Here is a 20,816-nt window from a genome sequence, read left to right as displayed (position 1 = left end):
TGACAAAGGTGAACAAGTCCTTCAATTGAATGACGACTACCTTGTGTTTAAAACTCGAGGTCATCCTTCTGTAAACATGGAGAGGAAGCATAAAAAGCTTCTCTCACTGCAGAGTCAACCAGAGCCCCCACAGTCAAACTTTAAGTTTGGTGTTGGGAGGCCACAACCAAACTCTAAGTTTGGTGTTGAACTCCCATATCCAAACTCTAAGTTTGGTGTTGGGAAGTCTCAACAATGCTCTGAACATCTGTGAGGCTCCATGAGAGCCCACTGTCAAGCTATTGACATTAAAGAAGCACTTGTTGGGAGGCAACCCAAATTTTATTTAATTATATTTTTATTAATTATATGTCTTTATAGGTACATGATCATGTGGAGTCACAAAATAAATCGAAAAATTGAGAACGGAATCAAAAACAGCAGAAGAAAAATCACACCCTGGAGGAAGATCTCACTGGCGTTTAAACGCCAGTAAGAAGCATCTGGCTGGCGTTCAACGCCAGAATAGAGCATGGTTCTGGTGCTGAACTCCCAAAATGGGCAGCATCTGGGCGTTTGAACGCCAGAATTGCACCCTGGAGAAGAGCTGGCACTGAACGCCCAAAACAAGCATGGTTCTGGCGTAAAACGCCAGAAATGGGCAACAAATGGGCGTTCAACGCCCAGAACAAGCACCAATCTGGCGCTGAACGCCCAGAGTTGTGTGCAAGGGCATTTTGCATGCCTAATTTGGTGCAAGGTTGTAAATCCTTGAACACCTCAGGATCTGTGGACCCCACAGGATCCCCACATACCTCCACTCACTTCTTCTCACCCATCTTTCACACAATCCCATAAACACTCTTCCCCAAAACTCTTCACCAATCACCTCAATCTCTCTTCCCTATCACCACTTCACAACTCATATCCATCCACTCTTTCCCATAAACCTACCTCATAAACTCCACCTACCTTCAAAATTCAAAATCACTTTCCCACTCAAAACCCACCCTTATGGCCGAACCTTACCCCCCTCCCTTCCCTATATATATCCCTCTATTCTTCCTCATTTTCACACAACACAACCCTCTCTTCCCCTTCTTGGCCGAAACACATCTCTCTCCCTCTCCTCCATTTCTTCTTCTTCTTCATCTATTCTTTTTTTTCTTGCTCGAGGGCGAGCAATATTCTAAGTTTGGTGTGGTAAAAGCATAAGCTTTTTGTTTTTCCATTACCATTGATGGCACCCAAGACCGGAGAATTCTCTAGAAAAGGGAAAGGGAAGACAAAAGCTTCCACCTTCGAGTCATGGGAGATGGAAAGATTCATCTCCAAAGCTCATCAAGACCACTTCTATGATGTTGTGGCCAAGAAAAAGGTGATCCCCGAGGTCCCTTCCAAACTCAAGAGAAATGAGTATCCGGAGATCCGACATGAAATCTAAAGAAGAGGTTGGGAAGTTCTAACAAACCCCATCCAACAAGTCGGCATCCTAATGGTTCAAGAGTTCCATGCCAATGCATGGATCACAAGGAACCATGATCAAAGTAAGAACCCGAACCCAAAGAATTATCTCACTATGGTTCGAGGAAAATACTTAGATTTTAGTCTGGAAAATGTGAGGTTGGCGTTCAACTTGCCTATGATGTAAGGAGATGCACGCCCCTACACTAGAAGGGTCAACTTTAATCAAAGGTTGGACCAAGTCCTCATGGACATATGTGTGGAAGGAGCTCAATGGAAGATTGACTCCAAAGGCATGCCGGTTCAATTAAGAAGACTGGACCTCAAGCCTGTGGCTAGAGGATGGTTGGAGTTCATCCAACGCTCCATCATCCCCACTAGCAACCGATCTGAAGTTACTGTGGATCGGGCCATCATGATCCATAGCATCATGATTGGAGAGGAAGTAGAAGTTCATGAAGTCATCTCCCTTGAACTCTACAAAATAGCCGAAAAGCCCTCTCCTAGGGCAAGGCTAGCTTTTCCTCATCTTATTTGCCATCTATGTTACTCAGCTGGAGCTTCCATAGAAGGAGACAGTCCCATTGAGGAAGAAAAGCCCATCACTAAGAAAAGGATGGAGCAAGCAAGAGAGCCCATTCATGGATCTCAAGAGACGCATGAAGCTCATCACCATGAGATCCCGGAAATGCCTCAAATGCATTTTCCTCTACAGAACTATTGGGGGTAAATCAACACCTCCCTAGGAGAATTAAGTTTCAACATGGGACAACTAAGGGTGGAACATCAAGAGCACTCCATCATCCTTCATGAAATTAGAGAAGATAAAAAAGCAATGAGGGAGGAGCAACAAAGACAAGGAAGAGACATAGAAGAGCTCAAGGACATCATTGGTTACTCAAGAAGGAAACGCCACCATCACTAAGGTGGACTCATTCCTTGTTCTTACATTCTCTGTTTTTCGTTTTCTCTATGTTAAGTGCTTATCCATGTTTGTGTCTTCATTACATGATCATTAGTATTTAGTAACTTTGTCTTAAAGTTATGAATGTCCTATGAATCCATCACCTCTCTTAAATGAAAACTGTTTTAACTCAAAAGAACAAGAAGTACATGAGTTTCGAATTTATCCTTGAACTTAGTTTAATTATATTGATGTGGTGACAATGCTTCTTGTTTTCTGAATGAATGCTTGAACAGTGCATATGTCTTTTGAAGTTGTTGTTTAAGAATGTTAAATATGTTGGCACTTGAAAGAATGATGATAAGGAGACATGTTATTTGATAATCTGAAAAATCATAAAAATAATTCTTGAAGTAAGAAAAAGTAGCTAAGAACAAAGCTTGCAGAAAAAAAAAATAGAAAGAAAAAGAAAAAGCAAGCAGAAAAAGCCAAAAGCTCTTAAAACCAAAAGGCAAGAGCAAAAAGCCAATAACCCTTAAAACCAAAAGGCAAGGGTAAATAAAAAGGATCCCAAGGCTTTGAGCATCAGTGGATAGGAGGGACTAAAGGAATAAAATCCTGGCCTAAGCGGCTAAACCAAGTTGTCCCTAACCATGTGCTTGTGGCGTGAAGGTGTCAAGTGAAAACTTGAGACTGAGCGGTTAAAGTCAAGGTCCAAAGCAAAAGAAAAGTGTGCTTAAGAACCCTGGACACCTCTAATTGGGGACTTTAGCAAAGCTGAGTCAAAATCTGAAAAGGTTCACCCAATTATGTGTCTGTGGCATTTATGTATCCGGTGGTAATACTGGAAAACAAAGTGCTTAGGGCCACGGCCAAGACTCATAAAATAGCTGTGTTCAAGAATCATCATACTAAACTAGGAGAATCAATAACACTATCTGAACTCTGAGTTCCTATAGATGCCAATCATTCTGAACCTCAATGGATAAAGTGAGATGCCAAAACTATTCAAGAGGCAAAAAGCTACAAGTCCAGCTCATCTGATTGGAGCTATGTTTCATTGATAGTTTGGAATTTATAGTATATTCTCTTCTTTTTATCCTATTTGATTTTCAATTGCTTGGGGACAAGCAACAACTTAAGTTTGGTGTTGTGACGAGTGGATAATTTATACGCTTTTTGGCATTTTTTTTAGCAGGTTTTTAGTAGAATTTAGTTACTTTTCGGGATGTTTTCATTATTTTTTATGTTAAATTCACATTTCTGGACTTTACTATGATTTTGTGTGTTTTTCTGTGATTTCAGCTATTTTCTGGCTGAAATTGAGGGACTTGAGCAAAAATCAGATTCAGAGGTAGAAGAAGGACTGCTGATGCTGTTGGATTCTGACCTCCCTGCACTCAAAGTGGATTTTCTGGAGCTACAGAACTCAAAATGGCGCGCTTCCAATTGCGTTGGAAAGTAGACATCCAGGACTTCCCAGCAATATAATAGTCCATAATTTGGCCGAGTTTAGACGACGTAAAAGGGCATTGAAGGCCAATTCTATGTTGTTGTCTGGAGTTAAACGCCAGAAACACGTCACAAGCCAGAGTTGAACGCCAGAAATACATTACAAACTGGCGTTCAACTCCAAGAATGACCTCTACATGTGTAACATTCAAGCTCAGCCCAAGCACACACCAAGTGGGCCCCGGAAGTGGATTTATGCATCAATTACTTACTTCTGTAAACCCTAGTAACTAGTTTAGTATAAATAAGACTTTTTACTATTGTATTAGACATCTTATGATTTTTAGTTCATCTTAGGATCATATTGATCACGTATGGGGGCTGGCCATTCGGCCATGCCTGGACCTTTCACTTATGTAATTTCAATGGTAGAGTTTCTATACTCCATAGATTAAGGTGTGGAGCTCTGCTGTTCCTCAAAGATTAATGCAAAGTACTACTGTTTTTCTATTCAATTCAACTTATTCCGCTTCTAAGATATTCATTCACACTTCAACCTGAATGTGATGAACGTGACAATCATCATCATTCCCTATGAACGCGTGCCTGACAACCACTTCCGTTCTACTTTAGATTGAATGAGTATCTCTTGGATCTCTTAATCAGAATCTTCGTGGTATAAGCTAGATTGATGGCGGCATTCATGAGAGTCCGAAAAGTTTAAACCTTGTCTGTGGTATCCCGAGTAGGACTCTGGGATTGAATGACTGTGACGGACTTCAAACTCGCGAGTGCTGGGCATAGTGACAGACGCAAAAGGAGGGTGAATCCTATTCCAGTACGATCGAGAACCTCAGATGATTAGCCGTGCTGTGACAGAGCATTTGGACCATTTTCACAAGAGGATAGGATGCAGCCATTGACAAGGGTGATGCCTCCAGACGATTAGCCATGCAGTGACAGCGCATCGGACCATTTTCCAGAGAGGATTAAAAGTAGCCATTGACAACGGTGATGTCCTTACATAAAGCCAGCCATGGAAAGGAGTAAGACTGATTGGATGAAGACAGCGGGAAAGCAGAGATTCAGAGGAACGAAAGCATCTCTATACACTTATCTGAAATTCTCACCAATGAATTACATGAGTGTTTCTATCCTTATTTTCTATCTATTTATTATTTATGTTCGAAAACTCCATAACTGTTTTATATCTGCCTGATTGAGATTTACAAGGTGACCATAGCTTGCTTCATATCAACAATCTCCGTGGGATCGACCCTTACTCACGTAAGGTTTATTACTTGGATGACCCAGTGCACTTGCTGGTTAGTTGTATCGAAGTTGTGAATGAAAAACGATTTATTAAGACGTGCGTACAGATTTTCTGGCGCCGTTGCCTGAGATCACAATTTCGTGCACCAAGACACAAACATGGATAAGCACTTAACATAAAGAAAATGAAAAACAGAGAATTTAAGAACAAGGAATGAATCCACCTTAGTGATGGTGGCGTTTCCTTCTTGAGGAACCAATGATGTCCTTGAGCTCTTCTATGTCTTTGCCTTGTCTTTGTTGCTCCTCCCTCATTGCTTTTTGATCTTCTCTAATTTCATGAAGAATGATGGAGTGCTCTTGATGTTCCACCCTTAATTGTCCCATGTTGGAACTTAATTCTCCTAGGGAGGTGTTGATTTGCTCCCAATAGTTTTGTGGAGGAAAATGCATTTGAGGCATCTCCGGGATCTCATGGTGATGAGCTTCATGCGTCCCTTGAGCTCCATGAATGGGCTCTCTTGTTTGCTCCATCCTTTTCTTAGTGATGGGCTTCTATTCCTCAATGGGAATGTCTCCTTCTATGTCAATCCCCGCCGAATTGCATAGATGGCAAAAGAGGTGAGGAAAAGCTAACCATGCCATAGTGGAGGACTTGTCAGCCACCTTGTAGAGTTCTTGAGGTATAATCTCATGAACCTCCACCTCTTCTCCAATCATGATGCTATGGATCATGATGGCCCGGTCTATAGTAACTTCAGAGCAGTTGCTAGTGGGAATGATTGAGCGTTGAATGAACTCTAACCATCCTCTAGCTACAGGCTTAAGGTCCAGTCTTCTCAGTTGAACCGGTTTGCCTTTTGAGTCAATCTTCCATTAAGCTCCTTCCACACATGTGTCCATGAGGACTTGGTCCAACCTTTGATCAAAGTTGACTCTCCTTGTGTAGGGGCGTGCGTTCTCTTCCATCATTGGCAAGTTGAACGCCAACCTTATATTTTCCGGACTAAAATCTAAGTAATTCCCCCGAACCATGGTGAGATAATTCTTTGGGTTTGGGTTCTTACTTTGATCGTGGTTCCTTATGATCCATGCATTAGCATAGAACACTTGAACCATTAGAGTTCCGACTTGTTAGATGGGGTTTGTTAGAACTTCCCAACCTCTTCTATGGATCTCATGTCGGATCTCCGGATACTCATTTCTCTTGAGTTTGAAAGGGACCTCGGGGATCACGTTCTTCTTGGCCACAACATCATAGAAGTGGTCTTGATGAGTTTTGGAGATGAATCTTTCCATCTCCCATGACTCGGAGGTGGAAGCTTTTGTCTTCCCTTTCCCTTTTCTAGAGGATTCTCCAGTCTTAGGTGCCATCAATGGTAATGGAAAAACAAAAAGATTATGCTTTTACCACACCAAACTTAGAATATTGCTCGCCCTCGAGCAAGAGAAGAAAGAATAGATGAAGAAGAAGAAGAAATGGAGGAGAGGGAGAGAGAGATGTGTTTCGGCCAAGAAGGGGAAGAGAGGGTTTTGTTGTGTGAAAATGAGGAAGAATGGAGGGCTATATATAGGGAAGGGAGGGGGGGTAAGGTTCGGCTATAAGGGTGGGATTTGGGTGGGAAATTGATTTTGAATTTTGAAGTTAGGTGGAGTTTATGAGGTAGGTTTATGGGGAAGAGTGGATGATGTGAGTGGTGAAGTGGTAATAGGGAAGAGAGATTGAGGTGATTGGTGAAGGGTTTTTGGGGAAGAGTGTTTATTGGGAAGAGAGGATGAACATTGAGAAGAGGGAAGAGAGTGAGTGGTGGTAGGTGGGGATCTTGTGGGGTCCATAGATGCTGAGTTGATCCTGTGGGGTCCACAGATCCTAAGGTGTCAAGGAATTGCATCCCTGAACCAATTAGGCATGTAAAATGCCTTTGCATGCAATTCTGGCGTTTAAACGTGATGCGCATAAACTTGTTATGCTACGATTTAGGAAATTGCACGATCGGCAAAATTCCTTCCGGCAAGTGCACCGGTTATCGTCAAGTAAAAACTCACAATAGAGTGAGGTCGAATCCCACAAGGATTGGTTGAGTGAGCAATTCGGATTAGAAGTATGTTCTAGTTGAGTGGAATCAAGATTTTGATGAGAATTGCGGAATGTAAAATTGCATGAATTAAAGAGCGAGAAGCTAAATTGCTGAAATTAAAAGGGATGGGGGTGATTGCATGAATTTAATTGCAGAATGTAAAGAGAAAGTGGTAAATCAGAAATGGGAGTTCATTGGGTGTTAGGAGATATTGAGATCTCCGAATCAAAACAACTTTTATCCCTTCCTCAACCAATGCATTCATTGAATTTTGCTTGGAAATCTTATATGATTGGATCCCAATCCCTTGGCTCACCAATTCTCTCTAAAAACAAACAAATTCCCAATCCCTTGGTTTAAATGTTCATAAGAAGAGATGATGCTCGATCACTGATTATACCACACAGTTTCATGAACCACAATTTGGTAGGATTACATGTCACAATATCCATCCAAACCCCAATCCAATTCACTGTGAGAAAGCTTCTCTAGCATGAATCCTCCATTCCTTTCCCAAGGTTCCGAAGGATTCCAATTATGGGTAGTTTCTTTCCCAAGACAACTACCCAATGGAATTAGATCGAGAAGCTTTCTAACAAAATTCAAGAGAAAAGATTGAAGAAGAAGATAAAACTATTATTGATTCATTGAATTACAATAGAGCTCCCTAACCCAATGAAAGGGGTTTAGTGAGTCATAGCTCTGAATTCAATTACAAAACTAAAGGAAAATGATCCAAAGTTCTCTCTCCGTAAAAACTCCCTCCTCAGGGGCTGGATTTCCCCTCAATCCCCCGTGTGTCTCCAATGCAGAAACTAAGGCCTTTAAATAGGCTCCCTAAATTACAAAATGAAAATGAAATTCAAAGCAAATTACAATCAAATGAAAATAAACTATTCTAGATGATTCTTGTGGCCTTGATTTGGTGTTGTTGATGGGCCTTGCTTGCTTGAAGGGTAGAGTGACATAATTGATCCAAAAAGGATAATGATCCATTAAACTACACTCAAACGTTGCACCCCCCTTTCTTGAGTCGTCACTTTGTTCTCTTGTCAACCTTGCCAATTTGATGCCAAATATAAACTATTATACCTCGTTGGAAAGCTATGGATGTCATCTTTCTAACGCAACTGGAAGCACCTCAATTGGATCTCTATAGCTCAAGTTATGCTTGATTGAAGGTGACAAGGTTGCTGGTTGGTTTGACAGCGTTTAAGCCAACGTTTAAGTCACTTAAACGTGCTCGAAAATGCCAATTTTGGGAGCTCAGTTGCATTGTCCACCCCATACTTCTATACATCGTTGGAAAGCTCTGGATGTCTACTTTCCAATGCAACTGGAAGCGCATCATTTGGAGTTCTACAACTCGAGTTATACTCCATGGAAGGTGAAGAGGTCAGCTGGCCTGATTGCATGTTGGTACTATGCTCTTCTATGCACATTACGGGGCTGTTTTCTCCCTCAATTTTTAGTATCCACCATGCATGCCATATATGCTTGGAAAGCTCTAGATGTCTTCTTTCCAATGCATTTTGAATCATCTCATTTGGAGTTTTGTAGCTCAAGTTATTTATGTTTGAAGAAGGCATGGTCAAGCTGTTCCATATAACACGTTTAAGCTCCAGTTTAAGCTTAAACTGGAGCTTAAACGCTGGCACTCCCTGGAGGCACAAGCTCGAGCACGTTTAAGCTTCAGTTTAAGGTCAAACTGAAGCTTAAACGTGGAAATGAGAAAGCAACCCTGGAGGAGAAAAAATAGTCGAACACGTTTAAGCTCCAGTTTAAGGTTAAACTGGAGCTTAAACGTGGAAATGCTCCCTGGTGCATTTCTAATTCTGGCGTTTAACTTCCAGTTTAAGGTTAAACTGGAGGTTAAACGCCACTTTCAGCATTTCCTTAGCTCTCATGGTTTTGGTGTTTAAGCTCCAGTTTAAGCTTAAACTGGAACTTAAACTCCACATGTGATATTCAAGCTTCCTTTATTGATTTTGTTGCTTCCTTGCCTAGCCTCTTCTTCCCTGAAATCATCCAAACAACTTCATCAAAGTCTTGCAAAATTTCATGAGAAATCTTTCATTCATAGCATTCAAGGAATATAACTAAAAACTCATGGAATTTGCATCAAAATCTTCATGTTTGAATGATTTAAGACAAGCATGACTATTTGGCCCAAATGATTACTTAAGGCTCAAGAAAATGCATAAAACAACTAAAAATAACAGAAAAATGCTAGTGAATCTAGCCTAAGATGCCTTGGCATCACAACACCAAACTTAATACTTGCTTGTCCCTAAGCAAGTCCTGAGTTACTTGAGAAGAAAGTATGAAACAGAAAGCAATTACATTGGCTATATTAGTAAGCACTTGAAGTTCATCAGAAGGGTTTTATGCAGAAAGTTGCAGCATCACTTTTTCATTCTTATCAAGTAAGATTATCACTTTTTCATTGCATCCATCAAACACTGCTATGGCCCCTTGTTATTCTTATGTCCTTGGCACTTTTCTCTTCTTTGTTTTTCTTTTTCTTAGAGCTCCTTTGCTCCTTGTTTGCTCAGTGTCATGTGTTGCACAAGCCTTTGGCATTTTCTTTTTCTTATCAGTGCACTACACATATCCACTACAGGCATTTTAGTTCACATTTCTTCTTGAGACATTGGTGCCCAGCACCTCTTTGTGTGACTAAATGTTTTGTATTTAGGTTGCTCTTGATAATGGACTTTTGGTTGATAATCCCGGGTTAGTTAACCCAAGTTACCAAGTGTTGAAACACTCCTCAGAACCTATTCATCCAAGCATATCCTTAATACATAAACACCACAGGCATTTGTCTCAGAAGTTCAAACCATTGGTGCCTAGCTTATTTTCTCAATTTTTTTTTTTTGCTTTTTTTTTTTTGGTTGCCCTTTTTCAGTGGCTTTTTCTTCTTCTTTTTCTTTCTTTTTCATGGCCAAAGACATTTATTCATCAAGATCCATAGACAGTTTTCAAATTCTACACAAAAAATGATAATTCTACACTCAATTTCCAGTGATCTGACTAAACAATCAAGCATGCATACCACCACTTAATTCTACTTGATTTGTCACTAATTGAGCCAAGTTACTTTTGTTCAAACTTTTCTTTTATTTTTGGAAACATAACAAGCATGGCAAGCATACATTTAAGCAAGTGAAGTTTATCCAGACACTTAGACTATCACTTATTTGAAAATTAAACAAACAGACAAACAAAAACTGCAATAACTCAAACTTAAAGCAGGGGTGCATGCAAACTTCCAATATCAGCAATTCAAAGTACAAGCAATTAAGTGACAATACAACCTTTTAGCATCTTCTTTGTTGTTCATCATCCTTCCTAGCCTTGGTGTTCTCTTTGATGATGATGTATATTCCTTCCATGAGATTGATTGTCTTCCTGCAAAGCTATTAGAAGTTGCTTGTTCCCCAAGCACTTTGAGAATTGGTTAGCATGCATGTATGTTTGTAGGCCTCTGAACTTAGATTGGTGTGTGAACACCAAACTTAGTTCCTTGCCATATGCAGCAATTTGGATCATATGCAGAAAACCTCATGTGCTTTTATTAAGAAAATAATTATGAACTAGAAAAAGAAACTATGAACTAGAAATTAAACTATTGTTTAAGTAGTTTTCCTGATTGGTTGGAGCTAGTGACTAGTCATGCTGAGGTAGAAATGTGCTTTTAATGAAGTTTTTGGTGGAACACCAAACTTAGAATCTCACATTCACCCTTGAATTGTTTTGGTGTGCAACACCAAACTTAGCTCCTTGCAATACAGATAAATCTACTTAACTCTTTTATTGAAATAACTAGAAAAGAAAAACTACCTTTGGTTGGGTTGCCTCCCAACAAACGCTCGTTTACTGTCATTAGCTTGACATGCTGTTCCTGACTTTCTTCCTCTTCCTCCAGTTTGTTAAGAGGAATGACTTCAAGTGGATAAAGGAGCTAGTTAGTGCCCCTTGTTGTGAATGCCTCTTTCCAGCAAGCTTTCCCTTGTGATTGGCTTGAGTGAACTTGCTTGTTGGCTCAAGAGTTGGATTGTTCTTCGACCTTCTCTTCTTCATGGATATGGTCCTTTGTTTCTCGGTCACAATCCTCATTTTGGTGCTTGTTTCTACTGCCTTCACATCCTTGATCTCAGAACTTGGTTGTTGTTGGACAGTTGGAGTATCCTGTTCATCAAAAGCTTCCTGAATTTGTGGTTCAATGAACCCTTCCTCTTTGCAACTCTCTGTTTCATTGGAGTGTGATCTCCCTTGATTGACTTTCTCCCTTTCTTGTTCTTCTGATTCCTCCCTTGGGTTTGCCATGGTATCACTAGAAGAATTGTGGGTAGGGATTTGCTTTGATAGATATCCAATTTGTGCTTCTAGCTTTTGAATGGCAGCACCTTGATTTTGTAAGTTGGATATCACTTCTTCCTTAAAGCTTTTCAAATCGGCCACATCTCTGCCCATAGTTGCAAGCATTCCTTCTATCCTGGTTAACTGATCATGAAGTGATTGGTTCGGATTGGGTTGATGAGGTTGATTATCTTGGCTGTGATATGGTGGCTGGGAGTATGTGTTTTGTGTGGGCTGATAGAGTCTTTGGTTGGAGTGTTGGTAGTGGTATGACTCTTGTGTGTAGTGGAATGAGTCTTGTGGATAGTGAAATGAATTGTATGAATTTGAGAAGGAATTTTGTGCTGAGAAATGCTCAAGTGATGAAGAATTTGGATATGTAAAACTAGGAGGTGAGGTTGGATAATTCAGAGGTGATGGCTCTTGATGAATGGGGTGTGAATAAGTGAAATCTCTATGGTTTTGATCTTCCCAGCCACAACTTGAGTAGTGATCAAATTCACCAAAACATGGACCATTTTGTGGCTCTGGGAAGTACCCCGTTTCCTGTTCCTGATACTCCCACCCACCATGAGCATAATAACATGAATCATTCTGTGGTGGTGGAGAGTTTCTCATGAATTTTGATTGACCAAAAGATGATGGATACTCCTTTCTTTTTTGCAATGTGCTCAGTCTCAAACAATACTCATCCAAAGATAGTGGAAATTCCATAGTGAGGCAATATCACAAACAGCTAGTGGTTAGTATGCTAACCAGTGAATAAGCAAAGAAAACAAATTAAAATTTGCAGAAATTAGCAGTAATAAACTGAAACAAAAACTATTAACAAAAGAAAAGAAAAATTGCTCAATCTAGTTAACTTCCAATTGGAGAATTGTCAATCGAAAACCAATCCCCGGCAACGGCGCCATAAACTTGATGCGCATAAACTTGTTATGCTACGATTTAGGAAATTGCACGATCGGCAAAATTCCTTCCGGCAAGTGCACCGGTTATCGTCAAGTAAAAACTCCCAATAGAGTGAGGTCGAATCCCACAAGGATTGGTTGAGTGAGCAATTCGGATTAGAAGTATGTTCTAGTTGAGCGGAATCAAGATTTTGATGAGAATTGCGGAATGTAAAATTGCATGAATTAAAGAGCGAGAAGCTAAATTGCTGAAATTAAAAGGGATGGGGGTGATTGCATGAATTTAATTGCAGAATGTAAAGAGAAAGTGGTAAATCAGAAATGGGAGTTCATTGGGTGTTAGGAGATATTGAGATCTCCGAATCAAAACAACTTTTATCCCTTCCTCAACCAATGCATTCATTGAATTTTGCTTGGAAATCTTATATGATTGGATCCCAATCCCTTGGCTCACCAATTCTCTCTAAAAACAAACAAATTTCCAATCCCTTGGTTTAAATGTTCATAAGAAGAGATGATGCTCGATCACTGATTATACCACACAGTTTCATGAATCACAATTTGGTAGGATTACATGTCACAATATCCATCCAAACCCCAATCCAATTCACTGTGAGAAAGCTTCTCTAGCATGAATCCTCCATTCCTTTCCCAAGGTTCCGAAGGATTCCAATTATGGGTAGTTTCTTTCCCAAGACAACTACCCAATGGAATTAGATCGAGAAGCTTTCTAACAAAATTCAAGAGAAAAGATTGAAGAAGAAGATAAAACTATTATTGATTCATTGAATTACAATAGAGCTCCCTAACCCAATGAAAGGGGTTTAGTGAGTCATAGCTCTGAATTCAATTACAAAACTAAAGGAAAATGATCCAAAGTTCTCTCTCCGTAAAAACTCCCTCCTCAGGGGCTGGATTCCCCCTCAATCCCCCGTGTGTCTCCAATGCAGAAACTAAGGCCTTTAAATAGGCTCCCTAAATTACAAAATGAAAATGAAATTCAAAGCAAATTACAATCAAATGAAAATAAACTATTCTAGATGATTCTTGTGGCCTTGATTTGGTGTTGTTGATGGGCCTTGCTTGCTTGAAGGGTAGAGTGACATAATTGATCCAAAAAGGATAATGATCCATTAAACTACACTCAAACGTTGCACCCCCCTTTCTAGAGTCGTCACTTTGTTCTCTTGTCAACCTTGCCAATTTGATGCCAAATATAGACTATTATACCTCGTTGGAAAGCTATGGATGTCAGCTTTCTAACGCAACTGGAAGCACCTCAATTGGATCTCTATAGCTCAAGTTATGCTTGATTGAAGGTGACAAGGTTGCTGGTTGGTTTGACAGCGTTTAAGCCAACGTTTAAGTCACTTAAACGTGCTCGAAAATGCCAATTTTGGGAGCTCAGTTGCATTGTCCACCCCATACTTCTATACATCGTTGGAAAGCTCTGGATGTCTACTTTCCAATGCAACTGGAAGCGCATCATTTGGAGTTCTACAACTCGAGTTATACTCCATGGAAGGTGAAGAGGTCAGCTGGCCTGATTGCATGTTGGTACTATGCTCTTCTATGCACATTACGGGGCTGTTTTCTCCCTCAATTTTTAGTATCCACCATGCATTCCATATATGCTTGGAAAGCTCTAGATGTCTTCTTTCCAATGCATTTTGAATCACCTCATTTGGAGTTTTGTAGCTCAAGTAATTTATGTTTGAAGAAGGCATGGTCAAGCTGTTCCATATAACACGTTTAAGCTCCAGTTTAAGCTTAAACTGGAGCTTAAACGCTGGCACTCCCTGGAGGCACAAGCTCGAGCACGTTTAAGCTTCAGTTTAAGGTTAAACTGAAGCTTAAACGTGGAAATGAGAAAGCAACCCTGGAGGAGAAAAAATAGTCGAACACGTTTAAGCTCCAGTTTAAGGTTAAACTGGAGCTTAAACGTGGAAATGCTCCCTGGTGCATTTCTAATTCTGGCGTTTAACTTCCAGTTTAAGGTTAAACTGGAGGTTAAATGCCACTTTCAGCATTTCCTTAGCTCTCATGGTTTTGGCGTTTAAGCTCCAGTTTAAGCTTAAACTGGAACTTAAACTCCACATGTGATATTCAAGCTTCCTTTATTGATTTTGTTGCTTCCTTGCCTAGCTTCTTCTTCCCTGAAATCATCCAAACAACTGCATCAAAGTCTTACAAAATTTCATGAGAAATCTTTCATTCATAGCATTCAAGGAATATAACTAAAAACTCATGGAATTTGCATCAAAATCTTCATGTTTGAATGATTTAAGACAAGCATGACTATTTGGCCCAAATGATTACTTAAGGCTCAAGAAAATGCATAAAACAACTAAAAATAACAGAAAAATGCTAGTGAAACTAGCCTAAGATGCCTTGGCATCAAAACGCCGAACTGATGCTTGTTCTGGGCGTTCAACGCCCAGATGCAGCATATTTCTGGCGTTGAACGCCAGCGAGATGCTTGTTTATGGCGTTCAGCACCAGCTCTTCTTCACTGTGCATTTCTGGCGTCTGAACGCCAGGATGCTGCTTGTTTCTGGCGTTCAACGCCAGAAACATGCTCTGTTCTGGCGTTGAACGCCAGACAGATGCTCCTTACTGGCGTTTAAATGCCGGTGAGATCCTCCTCCAGGGTGTGATTTTTCTTCTGCTGTTTTTGATTCCATTTTAAATTTTTATATTTATTTTGTGACTCCACATGATCGTGAACCTAATAAAACATGAAATAACAATAAAAATAAAATTAGATAAATAAAAATTGGGTTGCCTCCTAACAAGCGCTTCTTTAATGTCAATAGCTTGACAGTGGGCTCTCATGGAGCCTCACAGATGTTCAGAGCATTGTTGAGACTCCCCAACACCTAACTTAGAGTTTGGATATGGGAGTTCAACACCAAACTTAGAGTTTGGTTGTAGCCTCCCAACACCAAACTTAAAGTTTGACTGTAGGGGCTCTGGTTGACTCTGTTTTGAGAGAAGCTTACTCTGCCTTTTTTTCATGTTCACAGAAGGATAACTTTGAGTTTGAAACACAAGGGAGTCCTCATTCACTTGAAGGACTAGTTCACCTCTGTCAACATCAATCACAGCTCTTGCTGTGGCTAGGAAGGGTCTTCCAAGGATGATGGATTCATCCTCATCCTTCCCAGTATCTAGGATTATGAAATCAGCAGGGATGTAAAGGCCTTTAACCTTTACTGATATGTCCTCTACTTGTCTATAAGCCTGTTTTCTGGAATTGTCTACCATCTCTAATGAGATTTTAGCAGCTTGTACCTCAAAGATTCCCAGTTTCTCCATTACAGAGAGTGGCATGAGGTTTATTCCTGACCCCAGGTCACATAGAGCCTTCTCAAAGGTCATGGTACCTATGGTACAAGGTATCAGGAACTTTCCAGGATCCTATTTCTTCTAAGGCAATCTTAGTTGATCCAATGCATTCAGTTCATTAGTGAACAGGGGAGGTTCATCTCCCCAAGTCTCATTACCAAATAAATTGGCATTCAGCTTCATGATTGCACCAAAGAACTTGGCAATTTGCTCTTCAGTAACATCTTCATTCTCTTCAGAAGAGGAGTACTCTTCAGAGCTCATGAATTGCATAAGAAGGTTCAATGGAATCTCTATGGTCTCTAGATGAGTCTTAGATTCCTTTGGTTCCTCAGAGGGAAACTTGATGAGCGGATAATTTATACGCTTTTTGACATTGTTTTTAGTATGTTTTTAGTAGGATCTAGTTACTTTTAGGGATGTTTTCATTAGTTTTTATGTTAAATTCACATTTCTGGACTTTACTATGAGTTTGTGTGTTTTTCTGTGATTTCAGGTATTTTCTGGCTGAAATTGAGGGACTTGAGCAAAAATCAGATTCAGAGGTTGAAGAAGGACTGCTGATGCTGTTGGATTCTGACCTCCCTGCACTCAAAGTGGATTTTCTGGAGCTACAAAACTCGAAATGGCGCGCTTCCAATTGCGTTGGAAAGTAGACATCCAGGGCTTTCCAGAAATATATAATAGTTCATACTTTGGCCAATAATAGACGACGTAAACTGGCGTTCAACGCAAGCCTTCTGCCCAAATCTGGCGTCCAGCGCCAGAAAAGGATCCAAAACCAGAGTTGAACGCCCAAACTGGCACAGAAACTGGCGTTCAACTCCACAAATGGCCTCTGCACGTGCAACACTCAGGCACAGCCCAAACACACACCAAGTGGGCCCAGGAAGTGGATTTATGCATCAATTACTTACTCATGTAAACCCTAGTAGCTAGTTTATTATAAATAGGACCTCTTACTATGGTATTAGGTATCTTTGGTCTCAGTTTTATTCCATTGTTCATCTTAGGAGACTATTGATCACGTTTAGGGGGCTGGCCATCTCGGCCATGCCTGGACCTTCACTTATGTATTTTCAACGGTAGAGTTTCTACACTCCATAGATTAAGGTGTGGAGCTCTGCTGTTCCTCAAAGATTAATGCAAAGTACTACTGTTTTCTATTCAATTCTTCTTATTTCTCTTCTAAGATATCCATTCGCATCCAAGAACGTGATGAAGGTGATGATTATGTGTGACGCTCATCATCCTTCTCCCTTATGAACGCGTGCCTGACAAACACTTCCGTTCTACATGAAATAAGCTAGAATGAATATCTCTTAGATCTCTTAACCAGAATCTTCGTGGCGTAAGCTAGAATGATGGCGGCATTCAAGAGAATCCGGAAAGTCTAAACCTTGTCTGTGGTATTCCGAGTAGGATTCAATGATTGAATGACTGTGACGAGCTCCTAACTCGCGATTGCAGGGCGTTAGTGACAGATGCAAAAGGATAGTAAATCCTATTCCAGCATGATCGAGAACCGACAGATGAATAGCCGTGCTATGACAGGGTGCGTGACCATATTATTCACTGAGAGGATAAGATGAAGCCATTGGCAAGGGTGATGCCTCCAGACGATTAGCCGTGCCGTGACAGGGCATTGGATCATTTTCCCGAGAGATAACCGAAAGTAGCCATTGACAGTGGTGATGTATCACATAAAGCCAGCCATGGAAAGGAGTAAGACTGATTGGATGAAGATAGCAGGAAAGCAGAGGTTCTGAGGAACGAAAAGCATCTCCATTCGCTTATCTGAAATTTCTACCAATGATTTACATAAGTACCTCTATTCCTATTCTATTATTTATTATTCGAAAACACCATTATCAATTTATATCTGCCTAACTGAGATTTGCAAGGTGACCATAGCTTGCTTCATACCAACAATCTCCGTGGGATTCGACCCTTACTCACGTAAGGTATTACTTGGACGACCCAGTGCACTTGCTGGTTAGTTGTATCGAAGTTGTGAACCATGGTATTGGCACCATGTTATTGGCGCCATTGCCAGGGAAAGAAGGAGCCATGAATTTTACATAATTAAAGTGTAATTACGATTACGCGTACCAAGTTGCTCACGTTGCCAGGGATTGTTCGAGCCTGGACATCACAATTTCGTGCACCAAGTTTTTGGCGCCGTTACCGGGGATTGTTCGAGTTTTTGGCAAGCTTTTGGTCCGGTAACATCAGTACCAAATTTTGATCCGGCAACAGCACCAAGTTTTTGGCGCCGTTGCCGGGGATTGTTTGTGTTTGGACAACTGACGGCTCATCCTGTTGCTCAGATTAGGTAATTTTCTTTTTATTTTATTTTCAAAAATTTTTCAAAAATATTTTCAAAAATCTCCCATCTGTTTTCGAAAAAAAAAATAATAAAAATAAAAATGTTTTCAAAAATTTTATTCAAGATTTTTAAGAATGAATTCTAGTGTTTCATGAAGCATGTGAAGCCTGGCTGGCTGTAAAGCCATGTCTAAATTCTTTTGGACTGAGGCTTCCAAACCATCAGAGGTAAGTTACATACTTGATAAATGATGAGCAGCAATTTGTTATCAAGAGCAATATACTCTAGTGTTAAATGCTGAAGCTTGGCTGGCCATTGGCCATGTCTAGTGTTTTGGACTGGAGCTTTCTTTGAAAGCTTGGCTGGCTAGTGAGCCATGTCTAATTCCTGGACTGAAGCTTTAGACTAAGAATGCAAGATTCCTGGAATTCATGTTAAAAATTTTGGAATCCCTATTTTTCCTTTTCATATAATTTTTGAAAAAAAAAATTTTAAATTAGAAAATCATAAAAATCAAAAAAAAAATATTTTTTTGTTTCTTGTTTGAGTCTTGAGTCACATTATAAGTTTGGTGTCACTTGCATATGCATCTTGCATTTTTTTCGAAAATATCATGCATTCATAGTGTTCTTCATGATCTTCAAGTTGTTCTTGGTAAGTCTTCTTGTTTGATCTTGATGATTTTTTGTTTTTTGTCTTTTCATGTTTATCATATGCATTTTTGAATTCTTAGTGCCTAAGCATTAAAGAATTCTAAGTTTGGTGTCTTGCATGTTTTCTTTGCATTAAAAATTTTTCAAAATTGTGTCCATGATGTTCATCTTGACATTCATAGTGTTCTTAGTGTTCATCTTGACATTCATAGCATTCTTGCATGCATCACATGTTTTGATCTAAAAATTTCATGCATTGCATCTTTTTAGTGTTTTTGTCTCTCATCATAAAAATTCAAAAATAAAAAAAAAATATCTTTTCCTTTTTCCTCTCATCAAATTCGAAAATTTGAGTTGACTTTTTCAAAATTTTTTAAAATCAAGTTGTTTCTTATAAGTCAAATCAAATTTTCAATTTGAAAATCTTATCTTTTTCAAAATATTTTTCAAAAATCAAATCTTTTCCAAAATACTTAGTTATTTTCGAAAATTCCAAAAATATTTTTCAAAAATCTTTTTCTTATTTTTATACCAAAATTTTCGAAAATAACATAAACAATTAATGTTTTGATTCAAAAATTTGAAGTTTGTTACTTGCTTGTTAAGAAAGATTCAAACTTTAAGTTCTAGAATCATATCTTGTGATTTCTTGTGAATCAAGTCATTAATTGTGATTTTAAAAATCAAATCTTTTTCAAAAATTAATTTCTATCATATCTTTTCAAAATATCTTCTTACCTTATCTTTTTCAAAAATTTGATTTCAAAATATCTTTTCTAACTTCCTAACTTCTTATCTTTTCAAAAATTTGTTTCAACTAACTAACTAACTTTTTGTTTGTTTCTTAACTTTTTCAAAACTACCTAACTAACTCTCTCTCTCTAATTTTCGAAAATATCTCCCCCTTTTTCAAAAATTTCTTTTTAATTAACTAATTATTTTTATTTTTATTTTTGATTTCAAAAATTTTTGAAAAAAATACTAAACATTTTTCAAAAACTATTTTCAAAAATCACTAACTCTTTTTCAAAATAATTTTCGAAAATTTTCCCTCTACCATCTCATTCTATTTATTCATTCATATCCTAACATCTCATCTCACATCTCTAGCCTCCTCACAGTTGTGTTTCTTCCATTATATTACATTCTTTGTCTCCCCCTCTTCTTCTACTCACATAAGGGAACCCCTATACTATGGTAAAGAGAATCTCTATTATTATTATTTTTCTGTGCCCTCTTCTTTGTCATATGAGCAGGAGCAAGGATAAGAACATTCTTGTGGAAGCAGATCCAGAACCTGAAAGGACTCTGAAGAGAAAACTAAGAGAAGCTAAATTACAACAATCCAGAGAAAACCTTTCAGAAATTTTCGAACAGGAAAAGGAGATGGCAGCCGAAAATAATAATAATGTAACGAAGATGCTTAGTGACTTTACTGCACCTAATTCCAATTTACATGGAAGAAGCATCTCCATTCCTGCCATAGGAGCAAACAACTTTGAGCTGAAACCTCAATTAGTTTCTTTGATGCAGCAGAACTGCAAGTTTCATGGACTTCCATCTGAAGATCCTTTTCAGTTCTTGACTGAATTCTTGTAGATATGTGATACTGTTAAGACTAATGGAGTAGATCCTGAAGTCTACAGGCTCATGCTTTTCCCTTTTGCTGTAAGAGACAGAGCTAGATTATGGTTGGATTCTCAACCCAAAGACAGCCTGAACTCTTGGGATAAGCTGGTCACGGCTTTCTTAGCCAAGTACTTTCCTCCTCAAAAGCTGAGCAAGCTTAGAGCTGATGTTCAAACCTTCAGACAGAAAAAAGGTGAATCCCTCTATGAAGCTTGGGAAAGATACAAACAGTTGACCAAAAAGTGTCCTTCTGACATGCTTTCAGAATGGACCATCCTGGATATATTCTATGATGGTTTATCTGAGCTATCAAAGATGTCACTGGACACTTCTGCAGGTGGATCCATTCACCTAAAGAAAATGCCTGCAGAAGCTCAAGAACTCATTGACATGGTTGCTAACAACCAGTTCATGTACACTTCTGAAAGGAAT

The 20,816-nt window shown here is 39.3% G+C and overlaps 1 non-coding gene and 1 pseudogene across 1 annotated transcript; both read right to left on the bottom strand.

Moving 5' to 3' along the window:
• Positions 1 to 20,816, bottom strand: part of LOC148580710 (uncharacterized) — a 94,223-nt pseudogene that overhangs the window by 38,802 nt on the left and 34,605 nt on the right.
• On the bottom strand, positions 20,538 to 20,645 carry LOC148580714 (small nucleolar RNA R71). The gene has a single exon (XR_015896305.1). It is a non-coding gene; the product is annotated as a small nucleolar RNA R71 (small nucleolar RNA).

This window comes from Arachis ipaensis, chromosome B10 (genome assembly GCF_059453495.1).
Source record: "Arachis ipaensis isolate K30076 ecotype BB chromosome B10, ASM5945349v1, whole genome shotgun sequence".
Lineage (NCBI taxonomy): Eukaryota > Viridiplantae > Streptophyta > Magnoliopsida > Fabales > Fabaceae > Arachis > Arachis ipaensis.
This window is presented reverse-complemented; position numbering and strand designations above follow the sequence as displayed.